The following is a 22,605-nucleotide window of genomic DNA, read 5'->3' as shown; positions in this document are numbered from 1 at the left end:
TCTATTGTCCCAGGGCAGGTGGAAGGGAGAGGAGAGAGGGAAGGAGATGCTTGTCCTGCATTACTCTGTACAGAACCTTACTGAGGGAATTTGGAGCATCTTTCTGCAGTGATGGAGAGACTGCCTTGGGCACATAACCTTTAGAAGGGGACAATTTGCTTTTGTAACCTTCTCCTTTATGTCCCTGCAAATATACTGCAAGTATTAGGCTAGATTGTCAGAAAATGTACCAGACCACAAACTGGGATACAAACACCTTAGCACAGCAGTGTGGACTTTATCCCTCATCCAGTAAATATTATCCAATAAATATTCCAGTAAATCCTAACTGGATGTTTTGCTTACAATTTCTGGTAAAAATAGGCAGTTATGCACCTCACACTCCTAGATTAGCACATGCTTGTTTTCTAAACTCCCACTCATCCCACCAACAAGGCTTCCTCAAGAACTGGCTTTTAAAACAACAGCACTGTTAAAAGACATAGCTCAGGCCTTTGCTTCATTTTTTTTCCTCACAGAAAGAATTCACAAACAAAACTTGCATGTGTAGGGAAATATTTTTCTCACAGGCCACAAGATCCTGCAGTCTTCAAGGACTGGATGCATTGATTCAGCTAAAAGTAATGGATAGAACTAGGATGAACAGAAGATGCATTTGTTCTTCAAATTCTTATATAACCTTTTCTATTATCTCACTAATTCCTACTTTTAAAAAAATCCGAACCAAACCCAAAAATAAAGGGGATTAGTTTCTTCCCATTTACTTTGGCTCTCAGTGGTGCACCAACACAGGGATATTTGGGCTGCTTTTCTTGTGAGGTTTGTAATGAATTGCCTCTGGTAACAAACTAATGAGGTTGTCAGAAGCTACAACAAAACAGTTTTGCAATTTATATGAGCAGGATAGGGTGTATTCAAAATATATAAAAAGGTACACAAAATCCATCTCTCCTCAGAGCTGTACAGAGAAGAAAAGGCACAGACATCTTTTTTAGTGTAATATAAGTAAAAAGAGTAAAAAGGCAGAGAGAGAAATAAGAAATTTCCCAGGAGAAAGAAGAAAAAAATGCAGAAAGAAACCTAATGACCCATTTTGTCCATGGCAATGGAATTGGGAAGCAATATACAGCTAAAGCAGAGATACTAAGTACTTTGGTTTAAAAAGCAAAATTTTTCTGCTTCCTATTTATAACTTTTTCAATAGTGCTTTGTGCCAGAAAAGAGAACTTGTCTATGCCTAAAGATTTCTTCTCTGCTTCACAAACTTTGGAGATCAGGAGTTAAGAAGTTCAAATTCAATTTACAATTTATGACTCTCATGAGAAGTTTAGAAATCGAAACTCACTAGAAAGAGGGAGGAAATCAAACTTCTGTTGCTTCACACTAAGGGCAGAGGATGCTGGGCTTCCTTCTGTGCAACAGTGACAGCTGATTTTCTACATTTTTTCCCCTCCTGCTATTCAATGGTCAATTTGCAGCTAGCTTTATTACCTTCTGAAAGTGTCAATGGTTGGGAACAGCTGTTTGAAATCCATGGCAGTCCCCAGTCCCATAGAAGAATTTAAATAGGTAAACTGCTGTGCAGTAATCTAGAAATTAGTAGGTATAATACATCATCTTCTACTATGGCTGTCAGTTCTGGAAGGCCTTGGTTCAGTGCCAATGTGCAGTCAGGCTGCACAGGAGGCTGCACAGCACAGAGCCTCCTGACAGCACAGCTCTGGAAACCCAGATGACAGTCCCCAGGCTTCAAGTGTCTGCCTGAGCACAGAAAAAAAGCAGCAGAAAAAGAGCATTTGCTCTGACAAGGGGTCATTCTAATTACCAGGAACAAAGTAGTGTAGAGGTAGACAACTCCCAGTCACAGGAACTGGTATAATATTGATATCCAGGATGTGGTAAGATATGAACTGGGGTGTCACTATAGGACACAAAATAACACAATGTGCACACACTGCTGTTCTCAAAGTAAAAAAAAAAAAAAAGGGAAGTTTATTTTCTGACTCCAACATTTATAGATTTCCACAAGTGACAGTGGATTGGAGGGTGAAAGTGCCACCTCTCCAATGACATTGGGCAAACCAACAGTCCATCAAATTTCTCCTCCTCCATAAAAGAATGCAAAACAATAAGTTATTTACAAAAAGTCTATGAGAAAATTCATTACAAAAATGTAAACATCAAAAAGCTTAAAAAATCTTACAAAATCAGGGCAACACTGGTGAAAGTTTTCATGGATCAGTTAAAGGTACAGTTATTTAAGTGAACAGAGTACCCAGGCTTATTTAGTTAACCTAGTGAACAACATACATGCCTTGTCATAGTGCCATGGAAGCATATGTGATAGCAGAACACCTCTGTGCCAGAGTAAACATACACACAGTTCTCAATCCACACTTATCCTCAAGTGTGGGAGAACTTCTGGGCAGGTGTGTGTCAGTTCTGGCTTACTGAAGCTGCTGACTGGGGAGGCTGGATGCAAGGCATGCAGGTGACAGAGGGTACAGAGTTATCCACAGATAACCTATGGATTCCTAGAGAAGCAAATGGCTAAATACTCCTAAAACCAAAGGGATTGGGTCAAATAGAGTTCCGAAAGCAGGCTGGAAGCAGCCCAAGACAAGGCAGGGCTGTGACAACACTTGGCCCAGACACCTCAGCAGTGTCATTGGCAAGTGTAGATGCTTAAAATTTCTCCTAGTTTAAGCTGCATGGAAGCTCCAGTTGATTATCCTTATTGCTCTTCATTTAAAGGAAATACACTGTGAGAATATTTTCAGTGTAATTAAAAATTTGGGATAGCAACACTGCCCAGAAAAAAAGTTGAAAGTTAATTCTGTAGGGAAATAATTCAGTTAACACCACTGAAGGCATTGCACAGATGAAGCATGCACACATTCCAGGGACAGATGTTCCCTGTACTACAGAGTATCCTAGGAGGCTGTTGTTAGCTAAGAGGGGCAGGCATAATTTTTACTGTTTCAGGAGAAAGCAATGAATACTTTACATGTAGGCACTTTGGAAATGTGCCTGAGTGACACATAAGAAGACCAAGTCAAGTCCCAGCAGAAAGGGAAAATTAAATGTGAACAGATGGGCTAATTCAGCATTTTCAAGGAGTGAAATTCAAACGTGAAAGAAACCTAGCCAGCTACAGATGACAAAGCCTGCCTCAGTTCAATCTTCAAGCTAAAATAGCAGATTCTTGATTTTTTTTCCTCCATCAAATTAATCTTCTTGAGGAAGCTGGCATTTCAGTGGGTTTGGAGCAGTCAAATAACTCTCTCACTCCTGGGAATTCAGTTTCAAATCAAAATTCAAGGTGCCACTTACTAGACTTGTTGCTTTCAGTCTATTCAAGAAAAACCAAGCCCATCTGCACAGTTTACTATTTATGTGTGCCAACATCATCTGTTTGGAAAAGGTCAGGGTAGAAGGAAAAGTTTTCATAGATCAGCTTGTGAAAGCCCCACCAGAGCTACACACAGATAATGAAACAACAATGAAATTAATTTTGCCAGTTTCCAGCACAAGCTGATGATCCACTACTTTTCTGAGCACTAAACTTGGAGAAATGATTTAAAATGCTTAACTGAAAACAAAGAAAAGGAGAAAGAACACCCACCAAGCTCAATCTCACATTTCAAAGTTCCCAACTACACAAAACTCAGTTACTTGTAACCTCCCAGTAGCACAGTGAACCATATAAGGTGGGCTGTGGCACTGAATAACTATAAAAATGTGGAAAAAAAAAGTTATATTTTTAATGAGAACAATGATTTGGGATCTCTTAATATGGGGGGGAAAAGAGTTTTGGGAAATCTAAAGCACTTTGCTATTTCTACTTGGTGTGAGTAGGAAAGTTTAAAAAAATAATAAAAAGCACTTTTTCAGTATTATAACTTGTAATATTTTGAAATATGTAATTTAAATTCTTATAATTTAGAATTTCAGTAGCTGTTTTTCAGATAAATTGGCTTAGTCACCCTCAAATAGATAACAATTCTCCTGTTACAATTTTTAGTTCTCTTAAAAATGAAAAGCACTGTGAATTTTGAGACAATTTTTTTTCTTTCAGCTTTCAGCTTTGTCACTGAACTAAAACCTACAGGTATGTCCACAAATTTTTTTTTTTTTTTTGAGGAAAGTCAGGTGGGAAATGCAGGAAAGGAAGAATGTGATGTAGAGGTAGCAACATTTTAAGGCTGTGACGTTGCTCAAACTTATATTATCTGAATTCCACCAAGCATTTTGAAGCTTACTATCTTTTCAGAGAGAAAAATTAATTCTTAATGTCATGTCATTACATTTTATCTAAAGTTTATAACCTATTCATATGGGCTCTGCTGCCATTATAGATTATTAACAAAAACCTAAAAGGAAAAAGATCCATACTTGTTTACCCATAATGTAGCTGTTCATTATTTATATCTCTTTCCAAGGATACATTTCGTTCTGTGCTTCTTGCTTGGTTTGGATTGTTTATGGAACCAGCCTGATTGTTCCCTTCACAATGCTGAAACACTAACTCCAAGCTGCTGGAATAATACAGGGATCAGAAAGGGGTCAGCAGACAGGCTGAGAGCAGCTCAGGCCCTAGACAGAAAGCTGTTCAAGGACCCTCTTCTATAGACTCAGGTTTGCAATGACCACTGTCAGAAGCAATTAGGGAGCTCATTTATTGTCCTCATTCTAGCTCTGTGTTTATCTAGTGGCTAGCTGTGGAATCCTTTGAACCCTTCAGGGAAATCCCAGGGATTCCAAGAATATTCCACAGAGTCTCCACCCAGGCTGAAAGAGAAGACGTCCCCCATGGCGCCTTGCAACATTGATCCACCCCAGCTCCTTCCCCCACATGTCCCAAATTCTAGTAGTTTCTCCTTTCCCTGTTTCCCCATTGGTTGTGGTATCCCTGGTGGCCAGCCCCATCTTCCCTGTAGGCCAACACCCTTTGTGCCACCCCTGTGCCCTCAGACCATTGGCCACTGACCCCATCCTTAACCTTGTGCACACCAACATGGCAGTGTCTTTTGTCCCTGATTTTCTTTCAGCATGCTGGAACAAAGCTTCACCAGAATTTATCATACAAAAGGCCCTCCTGCCTCTCTTTGCTGAGCTAGCTGTGATGAGTGTGGTGTGTGGACTTGACTGCTCTGCCTGAATGCTCACCCAAGCAGATTTTCCACAGGAGATGCTTTTTGGGAAATAAGTAGCAGCATCTACCATCCAAACCCCATGCTGCTACAGCTATTAGAAGAAATTTTTAATTGACCTAAAACTGGAATCTGAGATAAATGACAGTGGGAGACTGATCTGTGCTCTAGATTCCATCATTCAACAGCATGTGTATGCAAGCTGATCATATTTAAGGAAAGGAAGGTGAAATGGTTTTGAAGCTAAAGGGTGCAGAGTAGCTGGTGAATTCTTGTTATCCCACTTGGTATGTATAGACTGGATAAGTTTCACTAAAATGTCATTCTTTTACAGTGATTTACCATGATATACTAAGGAGCAAAGCTGAACTCCTTCCAGGAAAGTAAGTATACTGATATATCACGGGATAGAAAAGTAAATCTGAGAACCAGTGGCAACACTACAGACACACAACTAAATTGTTGAGCATAAAAAATACGTGAAATAAAAAAATGTGGGGCAGGACAGCAATAAAATAGAAGATTCTGATAGGAATCAAACATGTGCTAGGAAATTCAAAATACATGACACTGTACTGTAACAGAATGTAATTACCTTTATTGTGAAGTGCATCCCAATCTAGCAACTGCATTGTAATTCTTGCCAATAAAATTTAGATTGAATCACTGAAAATGAGACATTAGTTAATAACTAAATCAAAGTATTATAAATGGGGGAAATGCCACAGTAATATCTCATAAATTTGGTCAAATATCTTTTGTCAAAGAGCTCTGTAGGATCACACTGCAGCTCTACACAGCTCAATTTCAGAGTAACAGAATTAGTCCTAGAGAGCTGCCAATTTAGCTGCATAAGTAAAACCACAATTCATCATCATCCACGAGTTTGCAGCACCTTGAAAATCTTGAAATATAGGAAAAAGTTAAAAGTCCCAAAGTAAAAATAAAATAAAAAAACCCAACCCCAAAGCTTACACTTCTGATCATTATTTTAGATACTTTTCAGACTGGTTTTCAGGCCAGCGATGCAAATGGAATCAAAGCACAAGTATTTGCTGTTTAGATGAGCAGTCTTCAATGTCCTCTCACTCTGGTTTTCCCTTTGTAAACTTTCCTGTATTACTGGAGTCTGTGATACATCACTTATCCAACAGGGGCAAGCTCCTTCTTCTGACAGCCTTTACAGCACAGAAGGTTTGACTAGAGCAGGGAGGGAATTTTTCTCCAGAGAAATCTTCAAATTGGCTTCAGTCAGGTTATTACAACTTAGGAATAATAATACAGACTTTTGGAGTTTCAGTTCTGTGTGAGCCAGGGGTGGGGATGAGCCCTGCAAAAGCATTCTCTGGCTTTGCTTCTTTCCTTGTTAAAGTACTGTTTCCTCAGCCCTTGATGACCACACAATTTGATCATTCTCCCCCACATTCTGCTCTCAGCTGTTCACAGTTTCCTATAAGGAACATGGCTGAGTAGAATAAAACAACACAGGACAGTGAAATGAATCATTTTAGTAATATTCTCCAAAGAAAGGAGACACCAAGTTGTGGAGGCTTTTGAGCCTATTAGGGGAACTTCTGGGGAACTGACCTGGAAGGATCTACCCCAGGTTTTGAGAATGCCTCAGCTTAGGCATTGGACGAGACAAAGGGGCTTCTCCCATGGTGCTCTGCAGCACTATGTTAATCTACCTCAGTTTTCTATAGGTCACTGCCTTTGCCCTGCCCTTGTACTGCCCCTGTGCCCACTGACCATTGGCCCCTGACCCCATACTTTATTGTAGCAGGGAGCCCTGAAATGGGGAATAACAATAATAACAATAACAATAATAATGTGCAATGACTGCAGTGATTTCAGAAGGCTGAACAATTGCTTTGTTAAGCTATACTATATTACACTACACTATATACTATACTCTATACTAAAGAAAAACCCATGATGCCTTACATGACACAGCTTTGGCCTCATTGATCAATCAATGCAAAGAACCATCACCAGAGCCCAATTAACAAATCACTTTTGGTAAACAATCTCCATGACACATTCCACATGTGCCAAACAACAGGAGCAGCAAATAGAGATAAGAATTGTTTTCTCTTCTTTCTCTGAGCTTTCTCACTGCCTTTCCCAGGAGAAATCCTAGGAAGGTTGTGCCTCCTGCTCTCTATGAAGAGAGCAGCAGACACACATACTTAACCCAGGACCCTGCATTGTTTTCTTGTCTTTTGTCACTGGGACCCTTCAGTGTGACTCTACAATAAACCTTGCTGGAACTCTAAACAGGAGACCCTTTCTATCTTTTTTCACTGACCTAATTGTGTTGTGACTGTGGATTGAGTGACTGTGCCTGCCCAAGTGGCTTTCTCAGAAGACACTTTCAGGGAGGTAGCAGCAAACACCATCCATTTTCCACATTGGTACATCAAGTGAGATGGACTGGCTAAAATAAATTTTGATTTAGCTTTCAAAACCAGGAGCACATATGCTTTCAGTAACCTTTCAGTTCTATTGATCAGTTCAGTTCTATTCAGGTCTGCTTATCTTAGATCCCTCTTTTTTCCTATTCACATAAGAAAACTGCTTCTGCTGAAAAGAGTTCTGTTTATTTTTAATAAATATTAGTAGATGCAAAATTAAAAAGTGGAAAAGGGGGAAGAGTATGCCCTTCCTTTGTTGGAGCCCTGCAGTAATTGTATTTGCTTTCATTAATATTGATTATATAGCAATGAGCATAGTTTTAAGATAAATTAGCTTTGCAGGAAAACTAGTAAATACAGCATTGAGGTCTATAGTAAAGGCAGGACCAAATCTGTCCACAGGTAAAATGGGCTCAGCTGTTCTATTCAGACAGGTAGCCTTAGCTTTCACTGAACTACATTTTTGCAAATAAAAATCACATCACTTAAGGTGGGTCATTGCTTGGTAGATTTAATTGAAAGATGGTGCATTTTTGTTGTGAGCTGCCTGTTTGTTTAGAAGCAGGAGTATGGGGGGGGAAAAAACCCAAGTAAGGAAATGATGCCTACACAGATATTACTCTTTCACGAATTGAAAAGGAAACAATTGCCTGCTTTTCTGAGTGTGTTCATTAGTCCACTGTCCCATACATTATGAATTGAGGACCCCCTGAAGATTAAGAAGGGAGACAGAAGATCGAGTCTGTGCCTGTGCACAGAGATAACTTACACTGAAGCTGTCACTGGTTAAGGTTTTGGTGAGCCTTTAGCACAGTTTATGGCGTAAACAGAAAGACAGGCTAAACTCAAAGGCCTTCTACATTAGTGTAAAAGGTGTGTAGCTGGGACAAAGGCAAGCTGAGTTGTAACTCGGGATCAGGCTGGGAAGTGCCATGCATGTGCTTGTCACCTTCATGGTAGAGTGATTACAGAATTAATCACAGTTAATTGTTAATCAGTTGCAGTACTGATCGATAAGCCTACCTGACAATGCCTGGGCTTTGATAAGCAGGTGGGTAGAGTTTTGCAATGAGGAATTAACTGATTTGTCAAAAAATACTTCAGCTTACTGAGCACAGATAGATGGACAAAATCCAATTTACCTAACACAAAGCAAAACCTGTTCCAGTCATAAGCAAAAGTAAAATTTGCAAAATTAGACTTAAATAAATATTAGTTCTAAATGGAGCACTTCAGCACAATTCTAAACTCATTACTTTGCTAAAGAAAGTATTTGAAAAAGCTAGTTCAGCTAAAATAAACTCAAGCATTATTTTGAAAACAAAAAATAAAGCATAGGCTATCCAGACTATTTCCTATTTCCTTGCTTCCTTCCCTAAAATAGAGACCAGTTCAATAACAATTACATTTGCTGAAAGCACTGCTGTCGCCAGATTAGGCCCTTTAAGAAGTTCTGATCAAAAATATCCCTAATCATCAATTTGCTTTGTTCTAGTCACTGCCACCTTTCACCAGGCTCAGAAATTCCTGCTGCCTGGAACATGCCAGCCACATTCACTCAGCTATTTATGCTTTCATTAGGAACATATCACTACAGATATATTTTCAACCGTACTACCAGCAAAGTAGTTAAAGATAAATCAGTAGAGCTATAAAACCCAAGGGAGTTAAAATTGCTAAGCTCACAAATAGATTACATTCCCCAAAATCACAATCAAACATCACTGTGCTCCTGATTTCAAACAGTCCTGTTCCAACTGTGCTCATTACTCACTATTCTTCACTTCCTTTTTTTGAAGATTTTAGGGCCTGAAATTCTCACACTGGTATTTATAAGATCCCCAAGGAATACTAAGAACAGTTCCCTAACACTTGGTCCCAAGTACAGTTAGGCCAAAATTCACACAGACAAAGCATTTCTTTTCACACATTATGCTGTTAATTCATTATTGAAGATAACACAAAATAATTTTCAAAGCTCCAGAGCTTCCAGTCACTAAGTATCACTTCCAAATACCCCAGATCATGATCAATAATTTTCTGTGTTGCTTCCAAGGTATCCTGCACCACACCTACCTACAACTGAACTGTCAGAACTACTGCACAAGTTCTTTGGCTCAGGCTCATGATGGACACCCAGGAAAACTCACAATTCCAGCTAGGTGTCTAATTACTATGTAAAAAGGACAGTAAGACTTTAACACCTAAAAACGTATTAATAAGCCAGCACAGTGGAGGAGGAAGGGCTTGCTGGGAGCTGCCTAAGCCCTCTAATAAACTGAAAATGAAGCAAGTGTTAACAATTCAATGACATTTTTTTCCCTACACCCCAAGCCTGCTGTACTTGGATGTAGCCTGAAGAAGACACGTGTTGGACAAGGGCCCACACATCCTTTTGCACGTGATGGCTCCTGACAGCTCTTTCTCTCTTTTAAGCAGCATTTACTGCACTGCAGTCAGATTTTGGGAGAGCAATGCTATGCTTACTCCTAGCCCTTCCATCTCCACATCTGTCTCTGACCACCTGCTTATGACCTAAAGCTGGACATACCCTTGGGAAGCAAGAAATGTAAGTTTGAATCTCCTTCACCTGAAGGGGTTATTGATCCAGGACTCTCAATTCATGATCACCAGGTGCACTGATCTGGTATTACACACAAGGTGGGTGGCCTGTCCTTTAACCCAACAGTGTTTCCCCTCCTTATGGAAATCAGTATTCCACCATTCAGGGCAGAGAAACAACTAAGTTTGAGACTATCAAACTAGTTAGAATGCAATATGTTTAACCCCGCCATGGTGCCTATGCATTTTTACAGGCTTCAAAGTTGGGTACAAACCACAGCAGGAAATACTATATTTTAACTAAACTACATTATCATAACCAATCCATTTATTTTTTATCATCTTAATCCTTTAAAACAAACCAAAACCAAATTGAAGGCTTACAAAATCTTATTTCTGACTCTCAGCTGGGCTTAAAATTATCTTATAGAGAATTAGGCTGATGGATACTAGCCATTAGTCCCTTTCAGCATAGAAAGTACTTTTCTCATACTGTCATGAAACCTGAAAGAAGGAAGAACATGAATAACAATCTGCTGCCACTCAGTCATGGGCATTAAGGAACAGCAGCAACTACTCCTTGTAGTTGAACTCTGTTCATTGCACATTTTTCCCCAGTACCTGCACTGAGACATCTTCACTGGACAATTTATTATCAGAGACTGATGACTGTATTAGCAGCCCTTCACTTCTATTTTTGGATTGTCTGATCCAGGACACTGTTAATTATGACAAAATAATCAGCTATACATATAAACCTCATTTCAGAAAAAGTGGATGTGATAGAATGAGGAACAGTGATGACATAAATGTGATGTAACTGGTCAGGAATCAGCTCTTGAAGTGTCTTCCTATGCAATCCTAACATGTGGAAAAAAGCAGAGGAACTAACTTAACACCAAACAAGACCTTGCTCCTCAATGTTTCATCTTGTTCTGAAGATTAATTTTGTTGAGTGCTTTCAGGTGGATGTTATAACCAGTCACAGTTTAGAAGATGAAAGATTGTGTCAGCAGAACCTCCGCAAAAAAATAGGGACTGCTATCTAATTAAGATCATCCAGTTGCAGTTCAGACTTCTGTGAAAGCATTTCAGAAGGACTCCTGTGAGCCTGGGTATTGCTTATCTATTGGGCAATGTGAGTGAAGAATCCATGATTCACCACAAAACAATCTTTTACCCTTGGAAAAATTTAAGAAGTAACAGCATGATCAAGCTTCTGCCAGGAATTAGAGACTTTTTAAATCCTGTCTCTGGGCAGAGGATGCAACAAATGACATTCTGAGGCCCTAATAATCATATTTCTTATGGAAAAAGTGACCATTTTCTGACCTGGCCAGGTGACAAAGTTCATGCTTTCCCTACTCAATTCTCTTTCAGGCAGAGCAGGCTGCTGTTTAGATAAATATACTTGGGAAAACTGACCCTGAATAGAGAGATTGCCATCTAAAGAGAGCTGAGGTTAGGAAGTATTACTTTCTCCATTTTGTAGACTGCCTGTTAGATGGGAAGAAGAGAAGCCTCAGGGAGGAAAAAGTTTAAGCTCTTATTCTCAGCTGAAGCCTTGATACCCTCTTGACCCTACCTGCCTGGAGGTAGGTACTGGCTTAAATGCATTCTTAAATCAGGAACTGACAGAACAAATTACTCATTTAACTCAAGGGAATCTATGCTACAGCCAGAATTGGAATCCACATACACAACTTGTTGGACTGTGAATCAGTGACAAATTTATCCTTTGCCTCTCTGTAATACAGCAAGAGGGAAACACTTGATGTTTATCTGATTTAACACAAGCCATGCTAAATACTGTACCTAAAATAGAACATATAAATGGTGGATGGGGAAGAGGAGGCAGAGAATTAGGCTGGGAGGGAAAAGAATTAGGGATGACATTTTATGTCTTTTAAAAGTCTGACCTTTTGGAAATATCACTGTGTACATTTTAAATATTAATAAAGGCAGTAGCTGTTAGGAGGCACAGAGCTGTTGTCAGGGGGTGACCTTTTATTGAAGTAAAAGAAAATTGACAGTTTTATTAGCCATAGACTACTGCAAACAGAACCTACAGGAAAAAAAGCAAGCAAGAAAGCTGTCATTGTAATTAGCTACATTCTGTAAATTAATCTGAGGATGTATCTGTGCCTAAACATTGCTGCAGGTCCCTTTGTATCTTAGCCTAGATTTATCAATCAGCTCGAGAGTTTAAAAGAATAGCATATTCCATTTCAGTTCTTTAAAGAGATATTGTTCCTAGAGAAAACAGCCATGACACTGGCATCCTCATGACTCCATGATCATCACTTCTCTGTCCCACTCTATGCAGCCCCCTCAGCTCTGAGCAAGGCAAGAATCTTTTTCAAGCATCACCAACAGGCACTAGATCAAAGATGAGACAGCAATTACCTCAGGTCTATATTTGCTTTTCAGGCCTAATTCATTAAAAGATGCTTCTTCAAATTACCTAGATTTAATCAGACTAGAATTTTGATGCTACATGACTAGGAAAGAAACAATCACTATGATTCTTCATCCCAAACTGTTTGGGGTTTTTACTAGAAGAAAGCTGAATTAACTTCTTGTCTTCATTTTGCTAGCAGTAATCTCAAGGGTTCAGCTGTGTGTAATCCAAGGCCAGCTGATACAGCACAGCTCTGTAACCTTGACTCCAACTTCTGAGAAAATTGCTGAGTTTTGAGAATAAGCTGTGAAAAACAAATTGAGCAGACCTGTCCAAGGTAAGAAAAGTAAAATTGTAGGCAAAGGTAAGATTGTTCAGATAGGTGAGTTAAAAACTCAAGGACTTGAGAGGAAAAACATGAAAATGTTTCAAGCCCTGCAGGGAAAAAAACACACCCAAAAGAGACTTGGAAGTTGATGGTACACCATGAAGGATCTCTGTTCCAAAGGGGAACAGAGGTCATTCCTTTCCCACCTGACTGCTGACTGCCTAGCCACTTTTATCCAGGCAAGGAAACATGAAGAGTTAATTCAGACTCTCCAACACCTAGAGGAAATGAGGGATCAGAGAAGGAATGAAAAACAAAGAGCCTCCTTCGGATACCCTTTAGTGACAAACAAGGGGCTATGTAACATTTTTGCAATTTCACTACCATTTACTTAATGTGATAAAGTCTTTCATATGTTTCAAATCCCTTCTGTGGTTTTTTTTTTTGTTGTTACTTATAGTTCACCACAGAAAAGGCAGGTTTATAAACTGGTGTAGAGTCATAGAAGGCAAAATCTGCCCTCCTTTATGTCTCGTTCTGCAGAAGGTATTTCAATGCATAAGATTTAGAGTTAATGTGCACCCCACAAAGCCAGCTGAATCTCTTCTTGAACATGAGGACACCATGAAGGCTGGTGGGAATCAGGAAGACATTGAAACAGTGAGCAGCATGGGATTCACTCCAAAGGGAAACAAGTCAGCTTGTTAGCAAGTGCCAGCACAAAAACAACATGGATCTGGTTTAGTGAGTCCAAAGGGGGCCACCAAATTAATCAGAGGGATGGAGCACCTCTGCCACTGGAGAAGAGAAGGCTGAGGGGTGAGCCAGTTGTGGCCTCCCAGTACCAGGAGAAGCCCACAGGACAGTGGGGTGGGACTATTTAAAAGGGCCTGCAGTGACAGGCAAGAGGTGATGACTTTAAACTGACAGAGGGCAGGCTTAGGTGGGATATTAGGAAAAAATTCTTCCCTATGAGGTTGATGAGACACTGGCTGCCCAGAGATGTGGCTGTCCCATCTCTGGAAGTGTTCAAGGCCAGGCTGGATGGAGCTCTGAGCAACCTGCTCTAGTGGAAGGTATCACTGCCCAAGCTAGAGGAGTTGGATTAGATTATCTTTAAGGTTCCTTCCAACCCAAACCATTCTATGGTGATTCTTCTCTCAGCCAAGGACAAGCACACTTACCACAAACCAGCCTTGCTGGTGTAAGCAGCTCTTGCTGGCTAATCTGCAGATCTTGGGTTTTCCTACTGTTCAAACACACTGCAAATATGCACACAGAGGGATAAATAGAACTTTAGAAAATAACCTTTTTTTTTTTTTTTTCCTTTTGGAGTTATGTTCTTTAGCTGACAAAACACAAGCTGCAGTTTGTGAAAACTGGCAGGATGGGAAAAGGTAAGCCTAAACCAAATATTTATTCTGAATGACAGACTTTAATCAGTTAATTCACATAGAGACATCAATGTGAGCTTGAGAACATGCTAAAAATATTGTCTGGGAGTCATGGGTAAATCAAATAGGAAAGAAAAGTCAGTGAAGTAATTGTAAGGAGATTTACAAGTCTGGAAAAAATATTCCAGGTGCTGCTATTCTTTAAAGGACAGGAAGATACTTTAGAGAATGACAACAGTAACACAGAAACACTGTAAAAGCATCCACATCTCTTACTGTTTAGTTCTATTTAGAGGAACCAAATTTCTCCTTCCTATTTTCTCTTAGTATTGGCAAAGTTTAGGATGCCTTGAGGGCATTTTCATCTTACAGTGTTATGGAACACCAAGAAAGAGAGACAAGCCATTCCATTGAAACTGAGGGCACAACCAGTCCATCCCAGGGAAGGAGACCTGGGACCTAGCACTGCAGTGCAGCTGTTTAGCAGCACACAGAAGGTCATACACCCCTCTGGGGAAAAAGCTTCAACTGAAAGCAGAGTTAATGAAAGTAACATCAATGGAAACCATTCCCTTTGCCTTTACTACCCCATCCTCCTCACACCATCACCAGTACCTACACCCAAATTATCCAAAACCTGAAGGTTATGTCAGCATTTACACAGCTTATCTAAAAGAAATATGTATGATAAAAAAGACTAAGTGCCAGCTAGAAGTTGATATGTCATTTTGTGGTGGTATCACTTAACTTCTGCTGAATGAAATCTGTGTCCTCTCTCAAGGCAGAACAGTAAATACTCTACAAGTTACCAAGTTTGCAAAACTTCAGTGTGAATGACAGAGTTATTTAGGATGTAAGAAAAAAAAACAAAAAAACCACAGACTAAAGAGGAAACTGCTACAGTACATTTTACAACAACAGGAATGAAAACCTCTATAAAAATAAGTTGCAAGAGCAAGTTTCCTTGATTAACTTATGGGACCTAAAACAGAAGGATGCCTCATCCTTGGAGGTCTTGAAGACATTGAGTAGGCTGGGGAAGAGCCTTTTGCAGGAGGGATTAAACTCCTTTGAAATTACAGAAATGTGTCTGTTCTGAATCAACAACACGCAGTCCGTCAATAACGAAGACTCTACTCTGCCCTGGACAGTGAATCTTCTTCCATCCCAGTCCATATATTTATACTAAACTAACAGTGACAAAACACAAAATAATGCTCTTTGGTACTGCATTTTCCCTTGGTATCATGAAAATGATTCCGTGTTGTGATTTCCAGTCAGAGATATGAAGGCAATGACCAGATGACAGAAGTGTAATGGGTAAATCAATTTTTCTCCTCTGCTTTTCAGAAATATTTTGCTTCTCCCCAGTCCCTGGCATTTTTAGCTGTCTTGAAATTGAAAAGCAGATTTCTGTTGACCCACAGCCTAAGGAAACTCCTTGGTGTACATGAAAAGCAAGTTACTCTACAGAGAAGCCACAAGAGATTTCAGCTTTTTGTCCAGAGATCTGAAGAGATGAAACATCAAACAGATATGAAACATTCAGATACAGCAAAGAGCAAGAAACCCTTATACCCAGTCTAGGAGCAATACCTTTCAAATGCACTCTTGTCTACAAAATCACTTCCTGTAAATCTATTCATGCCTGTGCAGAGACCCTGCATTAGTCTTGTAAACCACTAAACCCTCCAAATTACTTAGATGACCCAAACTCAGAGAGTTTTACTTCTGTAATGCTTGTAATTAATAAATCAGAATTACAATTTCAATCAAAGGGGAAGTCTAGACCAAAACACATCATCCATCAAAACCATACCTGGAATAAGGAATGTCAATGATACACAACAGAAGACCACAATTATCTGCTGAAACAAGATATTCTTTTGGAAAAAGAATGACTGGTACATATTCACACCTCTATTTGTGTCTGCAGATCAGCACACCAAAAGGCAAAGTAGGGCAAAGGTCTGGGTGGGTTTTTTCCCTCCCCTGGTTCTGAGGTCTTCCTCACAGTAGAAGAAGAAAGCTTATTTTCTTTAAAAACTAGTATTAAAATAGATTTGCTCTATAAAGATAATTTTTTTCATGCTGCTGTTTCAGCTAAAATATTATCTGGTCTCAGCAGAAGTGTTAATATTTGAATTATCCTTTTTTTTCCTTCTGAACTGAAAGGAAGTTACATGACACCAAACAACTGTAGCAGGGGGCAGAAGAAAGCAGTCCAGATAAACAGGAAAGGAGTAGAAAGCTTGAAGATATGAGAAAAGGAAGGATAAGTCTTTTTAGTTATTTATGAAGAAATCCCACAGTTAAACATTTACAGAGCACGTTGCATCTGGAAGGATGTGCAGGTGTTTTGGCATATTCTGGAGATACCAGAAATATCCAGGCCAACATTTTGAAGTCATCACAGGCATTTTAATCAACAATCTGTTCTGTCTTTGCACATGCATTTCCTGAGGGTGTTTCCTACCTCTACCAGAGCATGGCGCAAGCAGCTTGTACTTGGGTCAGGGAGATGAGTGGGGAAAATGACTTTTTTAAACATATGCTAAGCTGGGCTGGCTCCATGACAAATAAATTTTATGTTTTCCACTAATGGCAAGGATGAAGAAGAAACAGAAAAGATGCTCAGGTCTGTTGGCTCAAAAAGTTATGGCCAGCTATTACCAGTCAAAGTAGGTTTATTTCTTTATTTAACACTAAATTTGCTGCAATTCTGTGTCCAGTGAATAAAAACCTTAAATACTCAGTGCTTTCAGTATAACACCTTTCACAACAATGAAAACTCCCAGTTCTAGCCAGAGAGCAGGTTAACAGTTTCTTCTCCCCTAAAACATTGGTCTCCACTGAGGTTAACAGGCCTCACAATACCAGGCAGAACAACCACTCATTTTCTTTCAGCAGTAGATGGTCCCTTCATTTTCTACAGTTTCTTTATGCAGCACCACCATGTAGCAGTGCTTATATCACAATTCATTTTGATTAAGTGGAAGCAAGAAAGTCCAGTGACTTGGGCTAGAGATGTATGTATGATTGAAGCAATTAGAGTCTGAAGCCCTAATTTTTCTTGATTTTTCTTTAAGATAACAACAGGCATATCTCAGCTAGGTCTGTAATTATTCAAGGCTCCTTATATGCAATAAAGAACAGGCTAAACTGTCTTAAGTTAGTGGTCCCCTTCTCTGATAATTCTGAAAACTGACTGGTATCTTTAAAGTTAAATGAGCAGCTGATGCTTCAGCTCCCAGGGTATAATAGTACTTTCCTACCCTTGAGAATATTACTTTGGAGACCACAACACATCCAGACCCCATGGGCTCACAGGAATGTTGATAATTTTGAAAACAAGCCTTATAAAGACCATTCAGTATCATTAAGACCTACATGAAACTCTCTGCTTAATTGCAGGTATGCTAGTTTGGAAATCTTTTTGAGTAGGACCACCCTGGAAAAATGTAGCTCCTTCTTACTGAAAGCTGTTAGAAAAATGTATCAGTTTTATCCCTGAAGTGATTTAATCCTCTGCAGAGAAAGATTCTCATTTAAAGATTTTTTGCCAATCTCTTAGGATGTCTTAGCAGCTTCAACTTCAAATATCACAGTTGTGGTTTGTTTATGTGTAGATGTCTATAGCTCAACTGGATAGAGTGTAGAGGAGAGTCAAGAAAACAACCAGAGACCTAGAAAACACAAGCTACAGAATGGGAATTAATGAGCCTCAAGAAAAAAAAAAAAAGGCAGTACTTCCAAAGCATTCATAGGACAGGAATCCAGACTGAATCCAGAAGGAAGAGATTTGAATTGCAGCAGAGAATATTCCTGTCCAAAGTCCAAGAGCACATTCCTCCTATCAATTCATTCAAAAACACATTCTTCTTCCTCATTCTTCCCCTATTCAACCCCTATAAAAGTACATAGATCTTTCATTAGATTAGTTTTTCTATTTTACTGAAGCTATTTTTATTGTGGCATGGATGTGATTTCAGAGAGAGAGTTACAAACTCAAACCTTTGTGTCCAGTAAGAATACTGAGAAATCAAATTTTCCTAGAGAGCAAGAAGCAATTTCAAACCAAATTTAGAGGAGTGACCTATAGTGGAAGGCCTTTACAAAGGTACTTCGGAGGTTCTTACCAATTTTCTTAATTCAAGAAAAGATGAAACAAGACTGGAAAAGCAAAATCATCTCTAAAATATTTTTCAAGTATTTGAAGGATATTGAAGGTGTTTCCTGCCTAGACACTTCTCTGTGGGAGCCTAAGCCACTGTTTGTAGTTCAGATTATTTCCCATACATCTGCTTTCTTTTACCACCCCCATCAAGTGCTTACCTGGAGCAATATCTGCACAAAACCCACGTGTCTGTGTGACAACATGCAATCCCAGACTGAAAGCTTCATGAGAGTGCAGAAGCAGCTGCCTGAGTCTTTTCCATCCCATCCACACTGACCATCTCCAAAAGGAAGAGGTGTCACAAGCACTTACACTGGTTGTAAATTCAATTGTGAACTACTGGCAAGCAGATGGTCTTCCAGGAAGAAGCTCCTTCTCTGACACCACTCCCAAGCCATTGCTTTATGTGGTACACCCAGACTTTACCCAATGCTGCAAATTGCAGCAGCCTTTCAAATCTAAAATTAATCTGTTTGCTAAAATGTCAGAGGAATGGGGAGAAGGAAAAAGCAAACACCTATAAGGCTTTTTACTTGATCTCCAGAGCTCCTTGATGGTTTTTTCAAAGCAGTATTTCCAGAAACTAATTAAAAACAAGCTGCAAGTTTATGGAGAGTCATTTGTATAAAGATGCAACAAGGGGAAAATCAGAATTAAGCAAGTTCATTTTTTCCTGCTGGAAAAAGAGGCTGGAGGGCAGCACTCAGCCATCCTGTGCAATCCCAAAGGCACAAAACTTCAAACCAGCTAACTCCTGTGCATGATGGTCACCTCGTGAATTAAGAACTGTCTAGAGGCTTCATGTAAAAACCTGAACTCTGCTATTATAAGAAACAGTATTTCCCTTCAGTATAAATAAAAGATGATTGTTCCCAAGCAGTTTTCTCTTTCCCCAAGAGGTGCAAGAAAATAGCTTAGCTAAGCCAAACAACACTGTTTGTTGTACAAGAAGACTGGCTGGCTGTCTCTCTGGCCAAATACTTCATCTTCAGTCTATTAGAACAGAGGGAATAGGGCACACTTTAGAGAACTCTTGAGGACAGGACTGCATCCATGGAAAGCTGATATACGGACAGGCAGAGGGAATGGATGTTTGGTTCCCAATTCAATAAATTTGTTCATATGCAGTGATGGTAGATTCCAGACAGCTGCAAATGAGTGGGTGCAGAACAAATTGAAACCTGGGCTGGTGCAGAGTTGCTCTCCTGTACACAACACCTACTGAAAGGTGTGGGAACATGCATTTGGATTTGGATTTGGGTCAATGGATAAAGCATGTGTCTGTCACTATGTGATACACGGGTATTTCCTCTCCTCACAAAGCCCTTTGTCACCTTGTGCAAAACAATGAAAATGCTTTTGTCAATTTTTTGGCTTCTTTGGGCAGTAAGTATCATAAATATATTCTACAGTTAGTCACAATCTAATTGCATCTATACATTAGGTTCCCGTTTTAGATGCACCACCACTAACTAACAAAATTATTAACACTTCTGACAAAACAGATTTCTGCATTTATTTACATGAGTGCTGTAGCACCCAAAATTCTCTATGCTTACACTTTGACAGAGTACTGCATTTGGAAATCATGAGTGGGAGTTTAAAATAGGTTCAGCATGCAGCTCACACTGTTCTCATCTCTGACATCCATATGTGGTTTGGACAATCTGGAGTTTTCTTTGAAAGGCCTTCCTGTATTTTGCAGAATAAAGTTCTACATTTAATGCTATTAGGCACTGCAAGTTGCAGAGCTTTAAGATGTCACTACCACATTAAACAATGATGTTTATAAACAATCTGATGGCTAAACAGACACATACAGGATCAAATATTTGCCACACAAGCAATCAAACAAATGGATAAACATGAAGAAAATTATTATAGAACTATAAACATTCTATTATTAACCAGCAATCTGCATATCTTCCTCCAATTAATGCCTAGAAGGGAGATGGGAGTGAGTCGAAACTTAATTACTGGCATAACACTTTGTTGATTAGAAATGCAGTAACAGTCATTGCTTCCATTCCATTTATACAAGGCCCATAATAATAAGCCAAGGGATGTCAGTCACTGCTTTCCTGCCAGTAGTTTTATGCTGTAGCAATAGCTTCTGGTGTAAATGCACTCCTTCACTCATGTCACTCAGCTCGGTAATTGCCTTGCCACTCACATAAAGAAAACAATTTCCGGCTTTGATGGGATTTTGTCGGCTATGTGAAACTGCTCCTGCAATCTCTGCAGCAAGGTGTTAGGTGGGTTACTTTGGTGGATCATAACATGAAACTAATCTTTAAGGAAGCAGGTGGAAAGTGAGAGAGGCTTATATGCTGGTAGGTGCTAGGAAAATGGTGCTTCTCACATGATTGAAAAAAGGGAAGCGTTCGATGAGGTGGAACTCAGACAAGAAGGCAGAAGCAAAGGGAAGAAAATTGCATTGGCATTTTCATACCATCAAGAACATCTCTTAGTTCAGCACATCTTTCAGAAGCTCTTATAAAACCATGTATACTTATTTCATATGGCATAGGTGGCTGACCAGCAGCCTAATTTCAGCTTGCTTCATATTTGGTCCTCTCCACAAACTACATCCTTATCACCATCATTTCATCAGTCCCATCCTGAAGCTGCAGATGCAAAGAGTTTTCCTCTCAGTATGTGACATGCAGCATTGTTCTTACTTCACCACCTCATTCCTAGAATGAGTATTCCAGTGCTCCACATTTCATTCTGCTTCCCACCCAGTGTGAGCCCAATGTCCAGCTTCAGGTTCCCCTGGGACACCTGAGGCTCTCCCCAAGCTCTTCATGCACTCACATCCCTCTGCACTCACATCCCTTTGACATAGGAGAAGGACATGTGCAAGGACAACCTCTAGGATGGTAACTAACCTTGTCTGCTTGCTCTCAGAGCCAGAACTTGCAGCAAAAGAGACATGACTTTCTTCTCCCCTGCCCCTTGCCTCTCAGGGGGATTTATACTGAGATTTTCATGGACAGGTATAAGAAAAATTCAATTAGTATCTTTCTCTTATGATGATTCAAAACTTTATTGGAGATACAATTTGTGAGTAGCAAGTTTAGGACAGAATAAATGGAAAGATTCACAGAAAAGTGTGTTTCAAGACCCCTTTTGGATGGAAAAGCGTATCAAGAATAGGATAAGGAGGCTTAAAATTTAAGGTAAAATGTAACTGTCCCACAGTATCATCCAGAGAACATCTCCAGCGTTATAATTCAAGTTTTCCCTTGCAGGCATAAGGGACAGAATGAAACAGCCAAACTGTCCATGAATAGACACAATAGCTTTGCTTTTACATTTACAAAAGAGACAGAGTGAAGTATTATGTACAATTTATGCAAATTGCTATAATTTACGCATTTTCCCACCAGAAAAATAAAGCACAGCTTACTGAAGTCCCAGAAATTGAGGACACCAAAAAATACCAAGGAGGATGGGGGCTAACCAACAGACACACACATTCCAACAGGGAACTTGTTCTAATATCTGATAGGAAAATATAATGGGCAAACTCATCTATTTCAGTTGCTCCCAATGAAGTTTTGAGTTTATTTCATATCTGCTGCTTTAATATTCAATACTGCTGTCCCAAGATCCTCTGACAGGACTAGAATTAACTGTCTTCAGTAAGCTTTCTATTTCTGAGCTCTCTCTTGAGAGAGATGAATCATGATGATCTTAAATGTACCAGGCTCCTCATCCCTTCATAGCATTGTCTATATCTTACCACAGCACAAACTTACAGCAAGTAAAAATATATTAAGTTAATGAAAAAAGCTCTTTCATTCTCAGCCCAAATGGTTCTACTTCAATTGCAGTATATTTCATCATAGCAATATTAAGATACTTCCAAAACTGCTCTTGCAGTTGAAGGAGGTAAAAAGGTCTATTTGCTTCAGGGGGACATCAAAGCTAATCTTTTGATTGATTAAAGCACTTTTTCATATAGGAAAACTTGGATACCCACAAACCATGGATTTAAGGAAAGTAAAGCTTACTGGTTCTCCCTTTACTCCAAAAGAAAGCAGGGTAACTATTCTTACTTTCAGAAAAGGCATGACAGCTCTTGATGTACATCTTCAGAAGTATCAAAAAGCTCCAAAGCTGTCAGGATTGACACCCTAGTGAATTACAGAATAGCACAAAAGTCATATT

Source organism: Serinus canaria, chromosome 3 (genome assembly GCF_022539315.1).
Source record: "Serinus canaria isolate serCan28SL12 chromosome 3, serCan2020, whole genome shotgun sequence".
Classification (NCBI taxonomy): domain Eukaryota; kingdom Metazoa; phylum Chordata; class Aves; order Passeriformes; family Fringillidae; genus Serinus; species Serinus canaria.
Note: the sequence above shows the minus strand (reverse complement) of the source record.